This window comes from Strix uralensis, chromosome 4 (assembly GCF_047716275.1).
Source record: "Strix uralensis isolate ZFMK-TIS-50842 chromosome 4, bStrUra1, whole genome shotgun sequence".
NCBI classification, from domain to species: Eukaryota; Metazoa; Chordata; class Aves; order Strigiformes; family Strigidae; genus Strix; species Strix uralensis.
In genome coordinates, this window is record NC_133975.1 from 133,193,493 (window position 1) to 133,216,888 (window position 23,396).

Genomic DNA, 23,396 nt, shown 5'->3' on the forward strand with positions numbered 1-23,396 from the left:
CCTGGTTTTGGGGTCCCCGAGGGTGACAGGCACAGCCCGGGAGCACGGCTCTCGCCCCGGAGGACGATGCTCCCCAGCAGCCCCCGCACACGGGAGCTGGCTGGAGACAGGCAGGCAGGGTCAGCTCCCCAGCCCAAAGCGCCCGGACACGCAGAAGCCCCCCCAGCCCCCAAGGTCGGGTGCAGCACAGCGGGCACAGGGAGCGAGGGGCTGGGGACAGGGACCGTCAGCTGCACACAGTGGGGACCGCTGCTCTGAGAATCCCCCGAGACGAAGCCATTTGCAAGGGTGGTAACACCAACTTTACATCAAGTCAGGGACTTCGGCAGGTTGTCGCTTCCATTCCCAACTTCATTCTCTGGGGAACTGACTTCCCGCCATTGGCTTTTTCCCCTTCGTTAACCAGTAACAGGCATCCCCCCCAGCCCCTCCAACTACCATTAACTCAGTCACACGCCGTTATCTTGGCCGCATGCAGAGACTGTCCTTCCCCGATGCCCAGGGGTCGTGTATTTGCAATTAATTTCATGATGAAACACCATTCATGCATCAACACAAACTGACATTTAGAAGTATTTAGATGCCGTCCTACTGCAACATGATCGTACCATCTTAGTGTACAAAACTTTACGGGAAGGAAGGCCGTGCCAAAGTTACAGCCTTATCCCGCCGCACATTTTAGAAGCAGCAGCAGGGCCCAGGTAAATAGAAGATAAAACACTGCATCACGCAAGGACAGGAGAAGGAAAAATGCGCGGAGAGCTGATCACTGCCAGCACAGGGAGAGTCACAGCAAACATCACCGGGGAGCTGCGAGGCTGCGACCGGCCATGGTGATCCCAAGCTGGCGCTTTGGCCCTCCAAGGAAACAGGCTCAGATCCTGTAATTTTGGGAAGGATTTGAAGAAGCTCCTTGAGCTTCACAGGGAGCAGCAGCACCTGGGAGGTTTAAAGCGTTACAAATGTTGTAGTGGAAGGCTGCTGAGAGGGAGGAGCGCTCCCGGCAGAGGTGCTGCCTGCGCCTGCCCGCCCCGGGAGCAGGAGAGCCCCATGCTCCCCGAACCCCATCTTCCCGGGAAAGGCATTTAGAGGACATCTCCTCTGAAGATGCCAAAGTTAGGAAACCTGTATTTTAACCCCTTGTCTTTGAAGCCCGGTTGCCATGGTTACCACAGAAGGGCCTCACAGCAACTGGGAAATCAGCATTAATTTCCTCCTGTGCCCAAAAACGTCCCGGCTCTGCTCCCATGCTGGGCCATTACAAGGGCAGTCAGGCCCTTACGCCCCAACACCTCACAGCTGCCAGGCTGGCAGTCGAGGCTTTGCTCCCCCCAGCCAAGGGCAGCACGGTGAGGGCAGGGCGAGGGCAGGGCGAGGGCAGGGTGAGGGCAGGGTGAGGGCAGGGCAAGGGCAGGGCGAGGGCAGGGTGAGGGTAGGGTGAGGGCAGGGTGAGGGCAGGACAAAGGCAGAGCGAGGGCAGGGTGAGGGCAGGGTGAGGGCAGGGCGAGGGCAGGACAAAGGCAGGACAAAGGCAGAGCGAGGGCAGGGCAAGGGCAGGGCGAGGGCAGGGTGAGGGCAGGGTGAGGGCAGGGCAAGGGCAGGGCGAGGGTAGGGTGAGGGCAGGGTGAGGGCAGGACAAAGGCAGAGCGAGGGCAGGGTGAGGGCAGGGTGAGGGCAGGACAAAGGCAGAGTGAGGGCAGGGCGAGGGCAGGGCGAGGGCAGGGTGAGGGCAGGGCAAGGGCAGGGCGAGGGCAGGGTGAGGGTAGGGTGAGGGCAGGGTGAGGGCAGGACAAAGGCAGAGCGAGGGCAGGGTGAGGGCAGGGCGAGGGCAGGGCGAGGGCAGGACAAAGGCAGAGCGAAGGCAGGGCGAGGGCAGGGTGAGGGCAGGGCGAGGGCAGAGCGAAGGCAGGGTGAGGGCAGGGCAAGGGCAGGGCGAGGGCAGGGTGAGGGTAGGGTGAGGGCAGGGTGAGGGCAGGACAAAGGCAGAGCGAGGGCAGGGTGAGGGCAGGGCGAGGGCAGGGCGAGGGCAGGACAAAGGCAGAGCGAAGGCAGGGCGAGGGCAGGGTGAGGGCAGAGCGAAGGCAGGGTGAGGGCAGGGCAAGGGCAGCTCCTCGGCAGCATCCCCAGCCACTCTGCCCCGCTCCCCTCCACGCCTGCAGCCCAGGGCCGCCCTCCCGCCCTCCGCTGCCTTTTACTTCTTTTGGCAGAGGGAGCAGTTCCCTGCCGGGCCCTTATTTATTTTACCTTCTGCGCCTGGTTTCCCGGGAAGACAGCTGCCAGACTACTGGCAGTTTGGGGTTTTCCTTCTGACGAACAGTAACTGGCAGACGAGCAAACTCCCTGCAAAGTGCAACCGAGAAAGTAAGTGCTACAAAATAAGAGCAATTTATTCCAGGGTTTACAAATCAGTCTTCGGTCCTCAGAGATAATTCCCTTCTGCCGTCGGGTGCTTACATCACTCCAGCACTGCCAGGTTACATGAGCTGCTCTTCTCTCGGTATTTGCACCCTTGTGTGTAGATAACCCCCTTTTCTCGCGCTGTATTTGCATTCAGCACGTAAGGACAGAGGCATTGCCTGACCTGTACCTGACCTACGCAAACGAAGCGTAACTTTGTCACAGGATTGCACGGAAAACCAGAGCATGCTTCTGACCAGTATTCATTATTTTGGACAGTGAAAGCTACTGGTCTTTCTGGAAAATTCTGGTAGTCTGGAAACGCCTTGTGCACCCACCCGGTCCCAGCTACCCCCTGGAGTTGTGCTGGCCGAGTTCCATGGTATCTCTCTCAGCTGGGAGCAAACCACCTCTCAGCAAGATTTAAACTCTAGTTTAACGTCCAGACGCACTGAACTAGCTTTGTTCTACTCCTCAGTTACTCCTGCACAGTCTTACTGATGTCGAGGATTTTTTACATTCCTATTTCTCCCCCCTCGCTGCTGGCAGGGGTGTGCCCAGCCTGGGCGCTGCCGATGCCAAGGCACCACGAGTCACAGACACCTCGGGGCTCCCCCTTCCCGAGCAGGGCCATGCAGCCGCGGTGGGAAACACCCGAACCCCTCCGCCTTCCCTGGACATGTCATCTGGGATGGAACCACACGGCCCAGACCCGAAGCATTTCCCTGTGTGTCGGACCCAGAGCATCTGGGACCCCACCAAAGGCAACGGATATTTCAGCCCCCATTTACACCCCCACGCACATGGCGGCACTCAAGCAGCGGCTCCTGAGCCCAGGCCGCTGTAAAGGGCCCAGCACCTCAGCTGGGAAGGGGCAGGGGAGGGTGGGAACCCTGGGGGGTACCGGGGGCACAGGCCATGACCCCAGACAGACCCCATTTTGGACACCATTTGCTGAAACGGTGCTTTCTGAGCCAGGCTGAACATTAAATACCCAGCCTAGCTTGAAACCGTTTCACAAAGGCTCACGGCAGTAACAAGCTCTCCTGTTTCCACTAGTGCTCAGCAGTAACCAGGGCGCTACCCCAGCAAAGGCCGGATATCCGCAGGGCACCAACATCTCTGCTCTGGGAGCCCGAGCAAGCCAGGTCCTGCCCTCCCGCTGCCGCTCCACGCACCCACAGCCCCTGGCCGGAGCAGCCCCATCGCGCCCCCAGCTCCGCACCCAGGGCCTCACGGGGAGGCAGCGAGCGAGCGTGGGGCAGGGACAACGCTGTGCAGGGTCAGACCAATGCTTGGATGCCTGTCCCTGGCTGGGAGAGAGTTCATTTTTCTTCTTAGTAGCTAGAATAGTGCTATAGTTTGGATTCAGTGTGGGATTTGGGATGAGCAGAATGCTAGTAACACACTGATGTTTACGGTTGTTGCCAAGAGATCAAGGTCTCTCCAACCCCTCATGTCCTGCCCATGTGCAGGTGCACAAGCAGCTGGGAGGGGGCATGGCCAGAGCACCGGACCCAGACTGGCCGGTGGAATATTCCAGATCATGTAACGTCATGCTCAGTGTATAAAGGAGGGGTGACCGGGAAGGGGGGGTTCTCTCTTGCTTCTGGGATCGCAATGGCAGGATCTTGGATTTTTGGGATCACTGGCCAGGAACGGGCTGGGTATCAGTGGGTGGTGAGCAATCGCCTTGGGCATTGCCTGTTTGTTCTTTCTATTATTGTTATTGTTTTATTTTATTACAAATACTAAACTGGTTTTTATCTCAACCTGTAAGTCTCCCTTTACTCCTCAATGGACTCCCCCGTCCCCTGGGCAGGGGGAGGATGAGCGAGCGGCTGCGTGGTGTTGGGATGCCGGCCGAGTTCAAACCACAACAACATCTCAGCATCCCCCCTGGCCTGGCGTCCTCCCGGCTCTGCACAGGGCAGGGAGAGCTCCCCGAGGGCGGCTGCTCCCCTCAGCTGCCACCATCCTGGCTCAGGGGGCAGCCGCGAGCGAGCCGCCGCGCTGGGAAGCCGAGCTCAAGACTCTGACCTGGCTGGCGTCCACATCTTGACATCAGCAGGTCAGCCTGTCACTAATTGAATTATACCTGCATTACTTAATAAACAAAGAATACTCTCCACATTATAACGATGTAATCCTTTAATTGGTTTATGAGCGCAGAGTCCCAAGGGGAGTGTCACAAATCCATCACGATGCCCTGAGCACTGCATTTCTGAGCTGCAGAGATAAGGAGTGTCGTACGCTGGCGCTCGGCTCGGGGCTGAGCCAGCGAGGGAGCCCAGCCAGCCCCGCTCTGTTCCGCACCACCTGCCACCAGCACCCAGCTGCCGCAGGAGCAGGCTGCCTGCCCGCCCCGGCACACGGCGGGTGACTCCAGGCCACAGAGCCGTCCCCGAGCAGGCACAGCCAGCTCCTCTGAGGTGAGGCGCGGGACAGGGCAGGGCCGCGACCTCCTGGTCCCCTAGTCCGTGCCCACTCCATCGGACCTCACCAAAGCAAGTCCCACCTAACTCCCAACACACGTGGTGGGGACACCGGGTCTCATCACCCACCGTCTCACCCTAGAAATCCTCTCCTGGGGCTCCGCACAACTCGCTAACGTGGATGTGAACCCAGACTATGCCCGTGGCACTCACGGGAACAGGCAGCAGAGCCCTGGCAGAGGGAGACCAGCTTAACCCGATACCCTGCTCCGTCACACACGGGCAGATGTCAGCTCAGGATCAAGCCTCTCATGGGAAAACCCCGCTTTTGCACCTGCACACTCCACACTGCTTCTGAAGTTGGCACTGCTGGCCACACCAGAGGCAGAGGAGGGACAGGGCTGCCTGAGCCGTGCCGGGCTGTGCCGAGCCGCCCAGGGTGCCACTTGCTCACAGCAGGACGCGTGTGCTGCTCCACAGAGGGGTTTGGTTTAGATCTGCCACGTCCAGCACTATGGGAGAAACACGCTGCACCCTCAGAGTATGAGCAATTCTTCCGATTCCTGCGGTAACTGTAATGCTGCTGCCCTTCACTCTCCTCTCTCATCCCTCACCACTCTTCACATTCTCAGTACCAATCAAGGCAGCATTACTGACCATCGGGGAACCATCTGGGTGTCTGATTTCATGTATGGCCTGAACTTCAGCTGGCCAAGAGCACATCCAGCCTCTCCACCGCACTCCAAGTCTCAGATCCTGCTGGCCACAATTTCACCTCTCATTACCGCTATTTATTTATTGTTATTATTTTAACTTTCCAGATGCAATTTAAATATCAATTCATAGGGTCTGTACATAGGCTTATTTAATGTTTCTTAGAAGAAATTAAGCTTATTCAATTCAGCTCTTTGTACCCTTCAGTGAAACCACAGAAGACAATAACAGCGCCCATATGCACGCAGCAAGGGGCTGCAACGCTCGAACGGAGCCGCTGCTGGTCACGTGGCTGAGCAGTGCAAGCAATCAAAGGGCATTTACCTGAGCAGTTTATCTTTTAGTCATTTTTATATACTGCACAATGCTACGCTAGTAAAACTAATTTAAAAACTATTTCCCTAATTTGTTCCCTTAGAAATTAATACAATCTGCATTTGGAACTAGCAGGCAGCTCTAACCATCCATCCTGACCTACTGTGCCTTTTTTCACAGTATGTATCATTTATCTATGAACAGGGAAGGACACGGGGATTGCTTCGGTCTGCAGAAGGTGTTTGCTTGCAGAATGCTTCTTAAATAAAACAAGTTAGAAACAGAGCGTCTGACCCAGGGCAGTAACGGGCAATAATGAATCCAACAGATTCACCACGCCGCAGCGCCCGTGGGTCAGGCAGCTGGACACAGGTAGCGGCCCGGGGTGTGCTCTGCCTGTTCACACCCAGGCAGCGAGCGCGACACATACCTGCAGGACACCGGGCGTCAGCCGGGGCAAACCCGTCCCCAGGAGGCTCCCTGGGGCCCAGCGCTTTGCTGGGGGTCAGAGGGGACACCCCAAGACCCCGCCCTGCAGCAAGGCGGGGGGGTGAGCCCCGGGGGCCACCTCAGCTCCAGGCTGGGCGTGCTCTGGGACGGGGGGGGAAGCAGGAGCCAGGCAGCAGCCAGCCCCGCTCTCAGGGCTCCCGGCTGCGTCCCCTCCAACACCTGCACCCCCAGGCCCCCCTCTGCACCCCTGGGCCCGCGGCGGCGGGGCGAGGGCAGCCCCCGGGCTGAGCAGGGCAGACACCACCTGCCCGTCCCCGCGCCGGTGCATCGCTCGGCCTGCGCAGCCAAGCAGGACCCTGCCAGGCCGGAGCGCGGCCGGCTCCTCGCAACTCTGCACTGACGGCCACCGCACGGCACACAAGGAAATGCAAACCTCCGCCTAAGCTGGTACCCCTGTAGAGACGGATTTTACCGTAAACCTCCCACCCCACCCAGAGAACTGCTAGGCACTGTGATTTTTTATGGCTTTCTATTAAATTTTTAAAATCTACAGCGGCACAACTCCTCTACTACTTCCAGGAGCTTCTCCACACCGAGGGGTGTCAGCGAACGCCCTGTGCCCCCTGCCCCACCTCAGAAGGGACACAGCTACGCAGGCTTTGCTAAGTGTGACGTTAAGCTGATGTTAAGCTAACATTAGGTGTGATCCCATCCAGCCGAAGTAAGGAGGGCAGTGGCACAGCCATATGGGAGGGCCCAGAGCCACAAACACCCCGAAACGCAGGGACAGTCCTACTGACTGCTGGAAGGTGACTCACCTATAGAGTTGAGCCCATATGGGTACGTTAAGCGCGGGTCTGGAAGAGGGACTACACTGCCCTTACACCACCGGGCACTGGGCGCAGCGAGACAAGAAGCCGCTCTTGGCTCCCGCGCCAACAGAGCTCTGAGATGGCTCCAGCGGAAGCGCTGCGCTCGAACGGCGCTGGAGGTGCAGGAACTACACCCCAGGGTGCTGAAGTTTTCCAAAGAAACCGTTCAAAAAACCAAAAGACTGCTTTATACCACCAGGGTAAGACAAAAGCATTGCTCTGCAACTTTTAATTGCAAAAACAGTTGTGAGGGCAACATTGCACCAAGCTGCTCACCATGGGAGCACAGCACTCGCCCAGCACCACACACGTACACAGTTACGCACGTGCTTCTGTTCACCAGCACGTGAGCTGGAATACCTTCTGTCTGTCTGCAACGGGAGCCAACCGCACCTCGGACAACCAGAGTTGCTGTAGAGCACTAACCACGTCCCCGTGGGTGTTTCCAACACGCTCTCGACCCCAGCGGGAGGGGTCCTCGCTGCCCCCGGGGATGCAGGGAGGGGAGGCCTAAGTGGGGCATGGTGGTGCCCACCCACGTTGAGGGGGGCTCTGTGTAAGAGTTCCGGAAAGAAGACATCCCCCTCTGAACGGGACACTGAGTGCAATCCCCGCCAGGTGCTTGGGGACAAGGACACATCTGTTTGGAGCCTGAACACGTCAGGACACCCGGCTGCTGTGCGCTGGCAAACACCACTGCGGCCTGAACCGGAGCTCATCCTGTTCTCGTCCCGGTTCTTTACACCACAGCGGTGGAAGATGCTCAGTATCTGTGTCAGCTTGCCTGGGTCAGTCATGGCATTCGGGGTCCCACCGCTCTCCTGACCAGGGTGCCATCGGGCCACAGAGCACTTCCCGTGTGCCTGGAAACAGCCAGGCGTCCCCAAAAGCGGCCACGGCAGCGGCCGAGGCTCGAGGCAGGGGGAGAGCAGCAGTCGCCGCTCGGGAGCTGCAGTTGGGAGCCTGGTCCCGACCCACGAGAGCAGCATCGCTGCAGCCAGGCTCCGGCAGAGAGGAGATGCAACACTGACGTGTCAGGAAGAGCCCCAAGCACAGCAAATCTGCCCACAGCACGGCAAAAACAGCTTTGTGCAGCGCGGCAGAGCTGAATCACGGTCCCGAATAGAAGAAGGCTCTCTTGTGAAACACCACGTACCCGGCAGAACCACTGAGTCACAGCTGACAAGGCGACAAATCCTGCTCGCCTTACTCAGACCTGCTCCCACGGAGCCGTATCGGGGGGTCTTTACATAAAGTATTTTAGAAGTGCGTTGGTGAAAACAAAAACAACGCAGCTACCAGAGCGCCGGCAGCGCTGCCAACTGTACGTGCCTTTCTGTGCTGGGGCAGAGATTTCACGTAACAGGTAAACTCTTAACTCTGGCTAAAACCCAGCGGAGTTTAACCCACACCTCACCCACGTGCAGCAGAACATCTCTGCATCACTTCTCAGTGTTGTTAAAGAAATCCCATCCCAAATCCTGGGACCAGCAGCACTGTTACCAGGGTACTGAGAACAGATTTCGGGGCTTCGTCTCGCTGTGACTTTTTCCACCACACTTTTTTCTTCCTTGCATGTGTTTTCCTTGTACATCTGCTGTATTACAGCCGGTGGCCAGGCAGCTGTCACAGCTCACTGCTGTGGGCTCCTGTGTCAAGCTCAGGCCTCCTGCTTCTCTGTCCCCCCTGGCCAAGTACAGAGGCTAGGCAGTACCAAGAATCAGAAATAAAGACTCAGGGAATATCAGATATCTGGCAACATAACAATGCTGAGGCAATGGAAACTAAAGAGTTTTATCTGTCTCCAACCCAAAAGAAGTCCAACGAGATCTTGACAAAGAAGCCTAAACAAAAACTTCAAGAAAACAAAAAGATATTCCACTTTAAAGTAAAACTAGATAATCATGCGCTTTCACGGAAATGTTCTGCTAAGAGAGAGTTCCTGGTGAGAAACTTCATCTAGAAGAGCAACCTCAAAAGCCAGGCGTTGGACATGGGTTTCGCAGCATCAGGAACCACCTTCCAGCACTCAGAGCTATCGCTGGCCCCACGCTACGCAGTTAAGAGAGGCGTTCACCGAGGCGCCCATGATCCCTGAATTAGCCATTTGACAGATAACCTTTTGCATTATTCAGCCTGCTCGGGGCAAATATTATTTGCAGAGCTATTTATTCCACGGCAACACAAGCGCTGAGGCCGGGGACGTGTGGGCCAGGAGCCCTTTGGACACCACAGGCTCCCTGACACCCGTCTAAATAACGGGACAGTTGGGCAGCTAAAGCAGCTGCCAGGTCAATCGCGCCGGTCCTTGGCAGGCCACGGCTCCTGGCACCGCACCGCTTCACCGCGCGGCGTACCCGCGGCTAGCGGAACCCAGACCGAGGGGCCAGAAGTAGCCTGGGGGGCACAGCGCCTGTCCTCGGGCTACCCCAGGCACACAGTGACCGGGGGCTGTGGGCCAGGACCTCCTCCCAGAGCCCTGCCTTCACCCTCTCCTCGCCCCATGGATACCAACCCCTCTCCCTCCCTCTGGGGCCTCTCTTAGTGCTCCAAGAACCATCAGGGAGAGCTGCCACAGAAAATAAAACGATGGTCATTATTATTTCATGACGGGCTGTAGGCCAGTCAGACAGCCATTGCTCTCACCACCACAACCCACGGAGCGATCCCGTCCGTTACTCGGGAAAACATCAGAGGTCTCCATCCCTCCTCGGGAGCCCCACTGGACCTCCGCTGGCTCCAGAGAAACGCATACGCGGAGACAGACTCGCCCCTCTGCGGCAGGGGCGTGTGGGAACCCCTATGACACCGCTGGGTCTGTAACACCCAAACACGACCTGGAGAGCCGCGACCCCCGGCTCCTGCAGTGAGGCCGCTGCTCGCATCAGCCCCCCCGGGCTCCCGCCACCACAGCTCCCGCGCACCGAGACCCGTGGCGCCAGGGGACGCACCGGGGGGGTCATCCGTGAGGGAGAATCCCGCTGCCTTCTCCCTGCTGCCATGGCAGGGCAGGTCCCACTCCAGAGCCCCCATGGGATGGGGCCACCCGGCTGGAGCACGACGCCAGAGGCACCCACCGGCTCCCCGGCCTGCTGCACCCCCCAGCAAAAGAGAAGTTACTTCTTCTTTGAGATTTGTCACTCTGTTTTCAAAACGATGTCTCAAACTTCGGGGTACCAGAAGGTGTATCTGACTAATTAGAAGCAAATGTTTCTATTTCACTGCAGAGTACGTGATTATTTGATATATATTTCTAGAAAGAATGGCTCACTCTCAAGCAACAAACCTTACACCGCTTTGGATTTGGCTTTCCAGGCTTAGGCATGTCTCCAGTATCGCTTCTGCTCAACCATGTTTCTTTCCACTGTCCATCCACATGGACAACATGCTTTGGTTTCCAAAACGTTTTAGGTAACTACCTCGAGAGTAGCTTTTATTTAAAACACACACATGCACACACACACCCCCCTCTCTTAGCACAAAACTCATCAGATAGTGTCAGCAAGCACATTTTAATAGCGTGATACTGAAAAGTAATTTTACTACTAGCTAGAAAAGTCTGAAGACTGCAGAGGATATATTTAGATGCGTATAAATAGACAACACTCAGTGATGTCTGGTCAAAGGAGTACAAATCTTCCCTAATGCATGGAATATGCCCGGCCCAAAACGCTTCAATAGCACTTAGACAAGCCTTTTCTATTTGGCTCAGGCTCTGCAGGCCTGTTAATAGCAAAGCTATTAGAACGATTTTCAGGACTGGTTGCTTGCTCAGAGAATATTCAAAAGATTGCTCTATAAAACTGAACCTGTTACCACATCTGAAAGCACAGGCAATATTGATCAGCGATGGAAAGCCATTAGCTCTCCAGCATCTGAAACATCTCCACGTGCCCCCGCGGGCGGCCGAGCCCTCCAGGCACCTCGGGGTGCTCCCCCTTGCCGCCTGCAGGCACCCCTGCGGGCCAAGCCCGTCCCCCCCAGCACTCCCGCCTCCGCCTCTCCTCGCTCCCAGCCACCGCAGCAGCCCATGCGAGGTCTGCTGGGGGAAGATCTGGTTCTGCCACATCTCCAGTTCCCCGTTTTGTCCCACCCACCCAGCCACCCCTCACCCTTCTTCCTCCAACTGCAGCCTGTCATCCCTCACGCCTTCAGTGGAACCTCTCCAGACAAGAGCTGTATGAAAAATCCAAACCCAGCCCCTAGGAAACCCTCCTGAGCGGTGCTGTGCCAGAGCCCAGCCCTTCTCCTGGTGCCAAACGGGACAGGAGGGCTCAGCCCGGGACGGGGCGGGCTGGAGCCCGCTCCCACAGCTGCATGCGTTCCGGTAAACAAGTCAACTAGTTCAGCTTTGGACTTGTACTGGGCAGCTGAAATAGCCAGGGTTTGCGTCCACTGCCTGCGCTGCCACGGTGAGACCAGCCAGTGCAGAAGGGAGCAGAAAGGCGAGCTGATCCGCCAGGAGAAGCTTCTTAGCGAGGCTTGTGACTCGAGGCCTAACTGGCAAGCCCTGCTATGGGTTTTGATACAGTCTTACGCATTTCAATGCATTTATTATGCATTTAAACAAATGCAAAATCCCTTGAGTACAGCATATATTTAGAAACGCGGATCGGGAAGGTGTTTGGGCACCGAGAACGCTCGGGCTCTGGTTTGGCTCTTTGGGTAGAGCTGAACCCGACGCCCGGATCGGCAGCGGAATGGCCAGGCCTTGCCCCGGCCCCGCTGGCACACCTCCCCCTGCCAGGACGGGCCCAGGGCACCGCTGGCGATGTCTGTGGGCCGCCGGGGAGCCCAGCCAGACTCCCGGGGCTGCCTCGAGCGCCCGGGTCCAGGGCAGAACCGGTCCCAGCATCCCTGCGCTGTGCTCCCGGACACGTCCAGGGCCAGGACGGAGCCAGGCAGGGCCCCTCCGCACCTGCAGCCACCCACGGACACACAGTGGGGCCCAAAGAGGCTCTGAGGAGCTGCCGCGGACCCGCTCATCTCACCGATTTGCCGCCCAGCTGCGCTGAGCAGAGGGTGCTCCGAAGGAACGAACCGACCCCGTCGGGGAACACAGGACCGGGCAGGAACGCTGGCTGCCCAGACGCTCGACGGCCAAAGCGCCAGCACGATGGCCATCGCAACGACGCCGGGCCAGCTGGCCGGGGGCTGTGAAGGCTGCACTTGGCTGGGAGCACGCAGCCCTCCCAGCCCCAACCACAGGGCCTCAGCGGGGTCGCGTCTGCCCCCACGGCTGAGCCTCACACGTGCTCCCGCTCGGGACGCTCGGCTCACGGAGGAGCGGTCCCTGCCCCGAGGACCCCGGCGGGAGCGAGGTGCAGGAGGGGAAGCCGGGGATGGGAGAGGGCAGCGCTGGCGTTGACCGCCCCGGCCAGGCTCAGCGGGCCGCGGGCCAGCAGCAGCGCTGGAAGGGGCTTTGCCAGCGCCTCCAGCCCACCCGGGCCCGGGCCCGCGCCCGCTGCTCGCTCCGGCCGCTGCCGGGAGCCGGGATGCTCGTGCGGCCGCTCCCGACACCAACATGGCTGCGAGGTTCTCGCCGGCTCCTCCGCAGCCGCTCTGCCTCTCCCCTAACGGGAACCTTCCAGCAGGAAAAAAAAAAAAAGGGTTTATCTTGTCCTACATTCGCTCTCCTGCGGCTCAGAGGTGTTCGCTACGCGGCGGGCGGAGGGGAGGGGGCGCGGGGCGGGCGCGTCCCGGGATGCCGGGGACCAGCCCCGTGGAGCCGGGACGGGGCGACCGTCGGGAGAGCCGGGGCTACTGAGCGGAGGCAGGCGGGGAGCCGCGGATTTCCCGCTGCCTCTGCTGGAGCTCCGCGCCCCCCCCCCGCCGCCGGCGGAGCGGAGCCGCCCCAGGTTGGCTCCGCGGCGCCTCCGCCCCTCTCCGCGCCGGCGGAGACCGCGCGCCCGCGGAGGGGCCCCGGCGGTGCCGGCGCTCCCCGGTCGGCGGCAGCAGCGCGCTAAGGCGCGGAAGGGGGCGGCGGCCTCCGCGGCACACGCGGCCCTGCAGCACCGGCCGCCGGCGCCGTCCCGCGGGCAGCGGAGGCAGCGCGGCCCTTCCGCGGGGCACCCGCCCCTCCGCGCCTCCTCCGCGCCCGCCCGGGAGGGGCGGTGCGGGGCTCGCCCTGCCCGGGACGGCTCGGGGGGACACCCACCCCCCCCCTTCCCCCCACCCCACCCTTTCCCCGTGGATAAGTACCGCGGGCTGCCGCGCAGCCGGAGCCGGGCTCCGCCGCCCCCCGCGATTACCTGGCGCCTCCCGGGGCAGGACGGCGTCCGGGGCGCTTCCCCCGCGGGTGCGGCCGCGGCCGGGCTCCGGCGGGCTCCGCGGTCTGGCGGCGGGCAGCCTGCCCGCCCCTCACCACCCGCATCCTACAGCGGCTCCGCGGCGGCGGATGCTGCCCGCGGCCGGGGCGGCCCGGGCGGGCGGCCCCATGGCTCCGGCGGCGGCGGCGGGGGGCGGCGGGGGGGGCGGCGGCGGCGGGGGGCAGCGCACATGCACAGACGCACCGGCGGCGGGCGGGAGGCGGGGGGAGGGCGCGGGGTACGCAGCCGCGCAGCCCGCCGGCATCGCCGCCCCGCTCCGCGCCCGCCGGGCGGTGACCTTGCCGTGTACCTGCGCCAGGGTTTAGTCCTCGCAAAACGCTCCCGCTTCCGCGCTGCGTAATCCCGGCGCGCCCGGGGAGCGGGGGGGGGGGGCTGCCGCTGGACGGACAGACGGACGGGGCGAGGAGCCGCGGTCAGCCCCGCCGCCGGGCCGGCGCCTCCCGGGGTGGCGGGGGGAGGAGGAGGAGGAGGATGGAGGAAGGGCGGGGGGGGGGAGCGGGGGGGGCGCAGCTAGAGCGGAGCGGCCGCGCAGCGCGCAGCGGCGACCGGCGGCAGGGCCATGCGGCTCCGCGCCGCTCCGCGCTCAGGCGGAGCAGCCGCTGCGGCGGGGCAGGGCGGGGAGCTCGGCGGAGGCTGCGCGCATCCTCCACGGCCCCGGCCCCGGCCCCGGGCAGCCGCGCCGGTCGCTGCAGCTCGGAGCAGCCGCCGCCGCCGCCTCCCCCGCGCCGGGGCGGGACGGAGCTGCCGGGCGCCTCCCCCCCCCCCCCCCCCAACCCCCCCCACACCCCCCCGCACGGCTGAGCCTCCCCCCCGCCGCACCGAGCACCGGCACGGACACGGACACGGCTCGGCTCGCCCCGCCGCGGCCATGGGTGGCCCCCGCCGGGAGCCCCGGGGGTGGGGGGATGGGGGTGCTGCTGCAGCCCCCCCCGGGGCGCGCTCGGGCTTTGACCTGGTTGTTTCTCCGGCAAAGGCACCCGCAGAATTCGCCCGGAGCCGAGACGCGAGGAGGGTAAGGGACAGCGGCGGAGGCTCGGCTCTGACCTGCATGGTGGATCGGCTTCTGCGCACCCTCCGGGGGCAGGCAGCCTGCCTGCGCCCTGCCTGCACCCCCTGCCCGCGCCCTGCCCGCACCCCCAGCCCCGCGGAGCGCCCGGCCGGAGCCGCAGCACCTGCCTGGCAGGAAGAGGCGAGGCCGGGTTATCTCCGGGGTCAATAAACGGGGCAGCTCCCGGGGATGCAGCGGGCGCCGTCTGTCTCCGGGGATCCCTAACGGGGAGCTGAGCCCATTCCGCGCTGCGAGATCCCCGGCACCGCTCCCGAACGGCCTGTGCTGAGCAGCGCAGGTGGTGTCGCGGGACCCGCGGCGGAGCAGCCAGAGGAGCCGGGGAACCGGGCAGCTGCGGGGGCCCTGCACCCCCCGGTCCCGGCTCCTCGGACACCCTCCTGCGGGGATGGCAGGCAAGCTGCCTGCTCCCAGGGCTGCCCACTCCCGCTCGGCTCCAATGGCCGAGGACGCGGGCGGCACCGGAGCCGTCGCGGGGTGCAGAGGGGACCCCCCCCGCCTGCGCTCGGGGCAGCGGGAGCGGCGGTGCTGGGGTGAAGCGTGCGGGGACTCGCAGAGCGAGCCCCGTGCCAGAGAGGGGAGATGCGGGACGGGCCTCGCGCCTCTCTGCCGGCGCGGGTTGAGGAGGTTTGTGCCCGCGGATCTGGCTCGGGAACGCCGCGGTGCCCCCGGGCTCGGGGTGCCCCTGCCACCTGAGAAAGTCGCTCTCCTGCACGCTCTGAAGTGGAGAGGGAGTTTGTTTCTGTGGCCTCCCCAGCAGCGTGCGACCCTGTTCGAGGGAGGAACGCGCCTCCCGGGGCCTGGCGGCCGCCTTCTGCCTTGCCAGCAGCCTCTGGAGCTGCCCAGGGCCCGGCAGCTGAGCTGGGTCTCCTAAGGTGGTGTTTATCTCCAAGTCCCAGCTGCTATTTCGTGGGGCTGGTTCAGGGTGTTACAGGGGCAGAAAGGCTCAAGTGCTGGCGGGAGGGAATGACTCTAAACCTGCTCCCTTGAGGGAAGACTCCTGTCAGTGAGCTGATTTTGCTAGGCCTGGCTCTGCGGTTGCCCTCCCTGAAGCTCGGCTGTTGTGCTTTGGCGCTGGGGACAGCCTGGTGCCCACCCCGGTTCGGCTTTCAACGTGCTCTCCTCTGGAGAGAGCAGAGAGACGAGAAGATGCTCCGTGGTGGTGGAACGTCTGTCACCTCGGCCGATGCCTGCGGGATCAGTCCTGGGCTCCGTGCCCAAGCGCTGGCGGCTCTGGGGGCTCTCTGCTGCCCCAGGAGCGCGGTGGCTGGTGTGACGGCCCCGCCAGCCCTGCGCCTGGCCGGCGGAAGGGAAAGCAAGGGAGTGTCCGGCTTCCCTGGAGAAAGGGGGATGGAAAAGCCCCGTGGGAACCCAGTGGACACTTGTGCTCAGGGCCTCGTGTATACTGGAGGGCTCATCGGTTTGCTGCCATCCAAGCACAAGCACCCCAGTCCAGGACCACTCTGAACTGGTACCGCTGCAGCGCAGCCCAGAAACGCCCCACCACAGGAGTGTCCTGCGCTCCCCGGCCTCAGCGGCCTGAGCAAGGGCTGCTGCAGCTTCTTCGCCAGCCTGAACTCCGTGCTGGGTGTGGGACTGGAGTGGCACCACGGCCTTGTTACCGCACCCGGCAGAGAAACGGCTCCTGGAGCCTCGGGGAGCTGTGGGGTGCGGGGGAGGTTCGCTCCCCGATGGGCGAGATGGACGGCGCCGCCTGCCCGGTCACTGCCTGGGCGATGGCTCAGGTCCCGTGGGCTCACCACACACCTCTTCCAGCCGCCCCCCGCTCCTTGTCGTCCAGCAGCCTCGTGGGTGCCGGCCCGCGGCAGCACCGGTACAGAGCTGGGGTCTCAGCTTGAACACGGGGCGGCCCCCAAGGCGCTGGGCTGCTCCTGGCTGTCGTCTGACCGCAGAGAGCAGGCGCTGCGCCGTGGGAGATGGCGCCTGTCCCGTCCCAGGGACGCAGTGACGGGCACGGACACCGGCTCTGGAGGGCCAGGGGCTGTACGGTGACTCGCCTTCAGCTCCGTCCCAGCGGCTGATGCTCTGCCCCGCTGGTGCTGGTGTGGCCGGACCCCTTCCCGCCGCCACGCAGAGCTCCGTGACCACTCAGAGCCAGCCCCAGCACCCTGCGAACAGCAGCGCTCAGCACCACGTTTGATTCCATGTCTGAATGTGGAAATCAAAGCGAATCCTGGACCCCGGCCCAGGTGACACCGTGTGACTGCTGCTGCAGGTCTTACCCTGACCTCTTACCCTTACCTCCCTCTCATTCACCACCACCCCCCGCCCCCCGGGGTCTCTCCCTGGGGTGCTCCTGGCTGCCTGGGGTGACACCGCAGGGCGGGGGTCTGTGCCTGAACGCTCCCTGCAATGCCCAGGGGTGGGCTGCTTTGGGAAAGACCTCAGTGTCCTGGGAAGGGACAGGTCTGTGTCCTGGGGGCGTACCCCCACAGGTGGTGGCGGCTGCAGGGCCCCCAGGGCTGAGGGGTATCACTCGGCTGAGCTCCCGCCTCGGACTCGCCCTGCCCTGGCGACCCCTCACTGCCACCAGGGCTCAACCACCTCACCCCTTACCTCTCCTGAAAAGCGCTTGCTGTGGGTTTTGTCCTACTCTACCCTCCAAGCGTAGTGTTAATGCCTTTTTTCTGGGAGAGCTAGTAGCTTCTTAACCTAAAATCTTTCCTCCTTCCTAGGTATTGTTTTAAAATTATCTCATCATATTTTTGGCTGAAATAAGGGGAGCTTCTTGAGGAAAGTGCCTTGTACAATAACACATAGAGCTGCTTTTACACACTCTTTCTAACCCTTTACTCACCTCACGACGGGGCCTCGGGCCTGGGCACGAGTAACCTCACCGAGCTGGCAGGTCACGGGGTGCTGTGCTCGCCGAGCTGGCTCCCTGTCCAAGCCCACGCATCCACCCTCCATGGTGGTCAGCGGGGGCTGCCTGACCCTCATCACTTCAGGCCTCCTCCCCAGCCCCCCTCCTAAACCAGAGCCGTCCTCCCAGCTGCGGCTGAAGCAGGTAACGTGCTGGGAGGTCAAACTTCTGGGCAAGCAAAGCTGAGCGCTGCCCCGAGAAAGGAGAAATGGTACGCTTCTTGGAGTGCGACACTGTGCGGAGCTCTGCAGGAGGGGCCGTTTGGATGAACATCACCCGGCACCCAGCAAAGTGCTTTATATCGGCACAAGCGGCCCTTTCGCTTCAGGCACCTCCGGCTGTTGGTACCGCGTGCTGTGTGTACACCCCAAAGGAGACCGGCAGCAGTGTGGGTACCGCGTGCTGTGTGTACACCCTAAAGGAGACCGGCAGCAGTGTGGGTACCGCGTGCTGTGTGTACACCCTAAAGGAGACCGGCAGCAGTGTGGGTACCGCGTGCTGTGTGTACACCCTAAAGGAGACTGGCAGCAGTGCAGCGGGTGATGCGTCCACGGGCTGGAGCGCCCAAGCCACAGTGCTACGGCAAGAGGCAGGAAAGGTTCCTCTTTCAGCCAGGCTGCTGTACCTCATCAAAAAGTATTTGGAAACGGCAACGTTTACTCATCCTGCCGAGAAGAAAACTCAGTGCCTTCATCACCGAAATGTCAAGTGCCGCGCAGCATGGAGTGGATCCCCCTCTGCCAGAGCACCTGGGAGATGAAGCGCTGCGGGCGGCAGCACGGTGCCAGCCTCGCCCTCCAGAAGCAGCGGTGAAGCGTGTTGAGTTACCCTGATGCTCATTTCCCACTTTTTTTTTTTTTTTCATTTTAAGTTCTTTAGTCTGTAAGATGGGGGAGCTGTTGCATTGTGCAAAAAATGGCAGAGCCAATTCCTGCTGGTTCCCAGGCATTAGTCTCCTTGTAGCCAGCAGGCAGGAGGTGAGAAGCAAGTGCCGGCACTCTGGGGAGCCGCGGTGCACCCCGTTATTGCCCTCGCCAGCCAGGAGGCACAGGGCGAGCGGCTTCTGGAGAGGCCCCTTCCTCATCGTTACTTCTCGCTTTATTTCAGAACTGTTGCGGCGTTGCTCTCCAGGGTACACCAGCGAGTGGTCACACACCAGCACGGGCTGATTCCCAGCTCTCGGGGTGCCTCCCAGCACCCCCGCTCTGGATAGGACCCTGTGCTGGGAACCACCGCGGGGAGCGGGGGGCTGGCGCCAGGGCTGTCCTGGACGGACTCAGTTCATCCACTGAAACCAGAGCAAGCAGAGAGATACACAAGAGCTGAAGCACAGCCTTTTTAAAATTTTTTAATCTCTAAAAAAAAAACCAGTTCAACTTAGATTTAAATTAATAATTACAGTAATTGCACTGTTTGCTTGATCTTTTAACAGATTTGCTCTTTGAGGAATAAAATAACGCGCTGATACACTTTGGATTTTTTTGAAATCTCCTGCATGGTTATATGAAGATTTCTACCAGTTAGTACCTGGCTTTCAAAAAAGTGGTTTATATCTTTCAGTACTTTTTAATCATTAGCTATAAGCTGGAGGACTAACACAAATCAATGCTGGATGTCCAGTACTGATCTAGCACATGCACGGATTCTGCATTGCGCGAGCACATTTTTGTCTGGGAAAGACCTTGAGGCACAGCTGAGAAGATTTTGCTGTGCTGTCTAAGAGCCCCAGACCTCGCGGGCAGGGCTCTGCCGACCCTCTGCGCCAGCGCAGGAGCTCAGGGCATGGGCACGGCCTCTGGCATCTGTCTCGGAAGAGCGTTGGGCTCCACGAGGTGGCTTTGCTCGCCCCACGGCTCTCTGGCCACCTCCAGCCCCGCGGCCAAGGGGCTGCTCCGTGGCGGGGACCCGAGCAGCACAGCTCGGTTAATTCGGTGTGCAGGGATCCAGGAGTGGGAGCAGACATGGCAGATGGAGACCCTGCACGTGAAACCGGAAGGAAGAGATTTATTGCACGGTTGTAAATCAAAAATAGAGAATAAGCCCAGTCATAATTTAAAAAAGCAGCCTACCCCCAAAAAACCCGTTACCTGCAAAAGGCTGTTTCCTTCTGCCGGGTTTCACTGTCACCTCCAGACCACAGGACAAGCGTTCACGGGGCAGGCCGGCTGGAGCCGCAGGGAAGCAGCTGGAGGGCAGCGCCAACCTGCCTCCCTAACCCTGCGCTCTCTTCAGTTGGGTCTTTTGAAATCCTTTCTTTCTTATGCGATTTATTGCTTCTTTGTTGAGGTGACTTCTCAGGAGAAAATAGCAAAATCAACATCACCAGCCTGCTCAAATTCCCTTGGCGTGCAGGCTGCTCTCTGAGAGCCATGTGGAGAGCTCGTTTCCATAATAGACTGGAAAATTGTTTGCTCTTCTACCAGTTGCTGACTTAAGTGTTTTCCTTAAGCCAATCCTGCATGGAAAAGAGTATCCAATCACTCAAGCCGTTTGCACTGTCTTCCTTCTGCATGTCTCATCTCCTCTCTTATATCCAAGCAACAGGCTGAGGGCTCGTGTTCAACTGTCTGGGATGGGAGAATGAAGAACTACCAGAGACCTCATTTATGCACACAAGAAAAAAAAAAATCTTTCGCTTACAGTCTTTACAGTCTTTAATTTACAGTCTTTACAGTCACAGTTTAAAGCCTACAGAAGCTCACCACTGCCATAACCACATTGAAGCAAAAAAGCTACACCAAAAATGAGTCAATTGTCACTGCAAAATTTTACTCCTGAATGCAGGCTGGTGCTTTGCTCCCCAGACAAGGAATGCGCTATTCCAGCGGAACGGGAAGAGCAGATTTAATGATTATTAGGCATAAGCATCCAAACAAGCATAACTGGAAAATAATAAGGTAACTAATATTTTGGGGAAGTTGCTAATTGGAAAAAAAATACAGAGACACACAGGCAAAAGAAGTCTAGTAATAACTCTTCAAAAGAGAGCGAGCTGGAGTCTGGCATGGATCCCCACAGCTTCTGAGCTTGTTCAATTAAAATCAACACTGAATGGGTTTTCTTTCTCTTCCATTACTCAAGCTGCATTCTTCAAAGGGATAGCAAATGAGTGATATGCATATGAAAGAACCATGGAGTATGAAATTGCAAAATGATACAGGGTTTGGATATTTGCACTTTGAGATATTAAATCTTCTGAAGGAAAATATTTGAGCAAATTCTGAATAAAGAACCCTACAGAGGAGGAAGGAAGAGCCGCGAGATAAATCTAATAAGGAAGAGACTAAGCAATTTCCAAGTGCTATTGAGTTACTTGGTTTAACCACGACACAGTATTTCCAGTCTAGGGTTTACTCCTCTGTCTGGTCAGGGCAGCGAGCACATTGTCACGGCCTTTCCGACCCACCTTTCTGTCCGTGGCTGCCGTGAGGCAGCCCCTGGGGAGCATGCGTGTCCCTCCCGTGCAGGTTCTCCTGCCCCCACAGTGCCACGGCGGCGGGGGATCCACTGGCCTGGAGGGGCTCAGGGATGCGGTTTGGGGACGGCAGGGCCTCAGGCTGAGTGTTCAGGGTCATTCGTGGCCCCGCTCCCCACCACTCCTTTCCCTGCTGGCTGCCCTCGGGCGGCCGTGTGGCCCCAGCCTGCGCAGGCAGCGATGCTGAGGGGCCGCACACGAGCCCGCGGGTGGGTTGCGGCAGTTGACATTCGCTAGCTGGGTCTCATGGTGATTGTAACACAAACTGGGTTCAAGATCCTGAGTCAGACTTAGATTCAACCCTTTCCAGAGATTTAGAGGTGCTAAAAATCACTTCCTTACCCCTGGTGCCCACCTCCTTTCCTCTCTGCAGACTCGGCGTTGGGGCAGCAACCCCCAGGCAGCTCAGCTCCCCGCCGTCCCACCATCCCGCGGCTCGCAGCGTGAGGCAGAAGGCAGCAGCAGCAGCAGTCCTTCCCCTGCCGCGGGCACTGCTGCCCTGCGCAGCACACCTCTACTTTGGCCTGCCTGGCTTTCGCCCTGCGTGGCCAAAAACACGCTTTGTTACAGCTGGCAGCTGGTAAGGAGACCTGACAGAGGGGTGTCACCATTCATTTGGATCTCTCAACTTTATGGACAAAGTATTCTGTAAATTAAGCTTTGTTTTATGAGCTCACTAAGAAATACGACAAACAAACAAAGGCTCGATCCCCTTTTCCAGACTAGTCTTTCACACGAATTCGCTTACTCACCCCTCAAGTCATGAGCTGTCATAACTTAAAACCCGTCACTCTGAACTCATGCACTGGTGAGTAAATCGTTCCCTAGCCGAGGGTGGGAATGCTCATCCCTCCCCCTCGTCGCCGTGCGGGCGTCCCCTGCGTCACACCGGGAAGCACGAAAGCCCCGGCAGCCCAGCTGCTGTTGGCTCCGCTTCCAAAGCACCGTGGGTAAGCTGATGTTTCACACCTCCCAGCTGGAGGTTCGGCACTCCCCGTTTCCAAGAGTCAGCAGACTCTGACGGAACTGCCCGACGCTCGAAGGTGCTGGCTGCAGGGGACAGCCAGCTGCAGGTCACCACGGCTGCGTCCTGGCACTGTGCCTCCTTCTGGCCACCCCTCCTGGCTACCTGGTGCTCGCTTTGGCTCACTGGCGCTGCTCCCAGCTCACATCAGGCCTTGGCATGAGCCGTGTGAGCCAGAATCTGAGCAGGAGGCACAAGGGGTCAAGTATTCCCATCGTTTCTTTTTTGGGGGGGGGGGGCATGAGGGCAGGGCTAGGGCTACCTGCTGCGTAGCCGTGCCCATTCTTGGTCTCAGTCTGCCAGCCTGCTTTATTTTTAATATTACATACAGTTTAAAAGGCATTGAAAGTCACCTGCTTGGCACTGAATCTTGTATTTTCAGGAATATGCTGCATGGAAAACACTTAGACAGTTGCCTTAGAAGACTCCTAGCCCTGACGGTCTCTCTAATCACACAAGACTTCCATGCTGTGTTTAAAAATCTCAGAATGCCATGACTTGATGGTAATTAGTGATAATTGTTTCACACACAAGCACTGTATTTGACTAATAACTCCCTTTACAAGAGTCAGGGAGATCAGGGATGCCTGGGTCAAGAACCGTCACTGTTAATTACCCTTTTACTTCTCTTGTTGCTAACACAAGCTTGTCCGCAGCTTCTGCTGGTGTTGACCTTTCAAGGCCGGGATGCTCAGCCCTGCGAGGTCTCAAGCACCACAGCACCGCGCTCAGACCACGGAAGCAGGTTCGAGTGCTGCATCCCAGGTCCCCTTCAAAGGCAGCAAACACGGATCGTCATTTCTTAAGGAAGAGAGGCAGGTGTATCATTCCTGGCGTGACCTGCTGCAGAGCATGGGCCAGCAGCCACACGCTCGTGGTTGTTGCTGCTGTTTGAAGTTCTTCTGGAGACAAACCCAGGCGGGGTTAGAGAAAAACAACTTCAATAGACAGAATTCGAACGGCCCCTTGGGTAGGTTGCTCCAGTGACTTACTATTCTTATCGTTAAAAATGCGCATCTTACTTCTACTTTTAAGCTTCCTACTGTAGCTTCCAGACATGGATTTTTTTTTCTCTTTTTAATGTCTAGCCCCTGAAGAGAAATATTTCTCAGGCACTGGGTAATGTGTGCTGTGAATGGCCATGGGCTAACAGGAAGGGGTCAGGAGATATTAAGGACTGTACTGCCATCTCCAGCCATAATCCCCTCCCTTCCCGTCCTGCCCTGTGAGGTCACACGGCTGCAGCTGCGGAAATTTACACACAGAAAGCTGGAGAATGAGGGCAGTGCGGATCCTGCCACACAGGCTTGAGCAAATGTGGCCGCAAAACCGGGTCTGATCATCTGAAAAGGTTGAGAAACTCTGCAAATCAAACGAAATTGGTTATCGGATGGTTTTCCCCTTGTGTCAGTACTGCCAGGCCGTGCTGGGGTCA

At 59.5% G+C, this 23,396-nt stretch overlaps 1 protein-coding gene across 4 annotated transcripts in view; it reads right to left on the minus strand.

The window, feature by feature from the left end:
* The window catches only part of LRFN5 (leucine rich repeat and fibronectin type III domain containing 5), a 46,644-nt gene extending 32,768 nt beyond the window's left edge, over positions 1-13,876 (minus strand). For 3 of the 4 annotated variants that reach the window (XR_012629010.1, XM_074869288.1, XM_074869285.1), the window contains exon 1: positions 13,435-13,597. The gene's annotated coding sequence lies outside the window, so the exon portion shown is untranslated. Of the gene's footprint in view, positions 1-13,434; positions 13,598-13,801 lie in introns of those variants that run through there. The other variant, XM_074869286.1, reaches the window with a different exon arrangement.
* Positions 13,877-23,396: the final 9,520 nt, after the last annotated feature.